Source organism: Schistocerca serialis, chromosome 4 (genome assembly GCF_023864345.2).
Source record: "Schistocerca serialis cubense isolate TAMUIC-IGC-003099 chromosome 4, iqSchSeri2.2, whole genome shotgun sequence".
NCBI lineage: Eukaryota > Metazoa > Arthropoda > Insecta > Orthoptera > Acrididae > Schistocerca > Schistocerca serialis.
In genome coordinates, this window is record NC_064641.1 from 723019054 (window position 1) to 723020093 (window position 1040).

At 42.1% G+C, this 1040-nt stretch overlaps 1 non-coding gene across 1 annotated transcript; it reads right to left on the reverse strand.

The window, feature by feature from the left end:
* Positions 1 to 318: 318 nt before the first annotated feature.
* Trnag-acc (transfer RNA glycine (anticodon ACC)) lies at positions 319 to 391 on the reverse strand. Its single transcript has one exon. It is a non-coding gene; the product is annotated as a tRNA-Gly (tRNA).
* Positions 392 to 1040: the final 649 nt, after the last annotated feature.

Below are 1040 nucleotides of genomic sequence, written 5' to 3' on the forward strand. Positions count from 1 at the left end.
GTGTTGTTCACGAGCCAGTTGATTATGGACTAGCAGAGATACATCTATGTATATCCAAAGATTTCTGTGCTTTTGGCTTAGAACATGCGGTGTCCATCCAACCGATTTTTGAACTTTCGTCATTGCATACAATGTGTCGGATGATGATAGCAGTTCATCACATTTGCCAAGTTTCGGGAACAATGACGTGGATTTTTGTAGATTAATGCGATTAAATGGTATTTATCAAACTCCGAAGTCATTCCTGTAAGTAGAGTGTCACTAATGTAATAACGATCCTCCTTCATGATCGAAGCAGGCGAAATGAATTAAAATTTGTGCTGCGGCCGGGACTCGAACCCGGGTCTTCTTACTTGGTAAGCACAAATGCTAACCACTACACTACCGCAGTACAACCGTCAACAGTGCTGCACGAAGTATCTAACCTTAGTGCCTTCCCCAACACAAACTTCAGTTCATTTTTCTCTTACATATTGCCGCTACTGCCAGGGCTCTCTGATAGTGGCAAGCACCCCAGCATTGAACGTAATGGGACGTCCTTGTGCCATTGGTGATCTTCATTCGTCTGCTTCGATCATTATCGTACATAATAATAAGAGACTCAAATGTCTCAGGGAAACATTTAATTATAAGGTCCTCTTTAAAGCGAGAAAATAATTTTCTTGTACTGCTGTGACCAACGGCATTACCCCTATATACGACGCGAACGTTTGTAGCCACTTCCGCAGCTGTCACGCCTCTATTGAACTCAGAGAGACGAATATATCGGAAATGTTCCGATTTCTCCACTGCGCACTCAATTTTCTAGCGTCCACAGCTCCACTCACTATCTCCCAGTGACAAAATGGCAATGTGTAAACTCAAACAGCAACAGAGAACTATAAATAAAAATGGCAGTCGACAAATAAACCTATAGTAACTGGAATACCAACATGCAAACCAAAAAACGCTACGAAAATCATGAGATCAGCACTACCCAGAGAATACACTGATGGGCAAAACATTTTGACCAACTGCTTAACAACGTGTTTGCCCGTCTT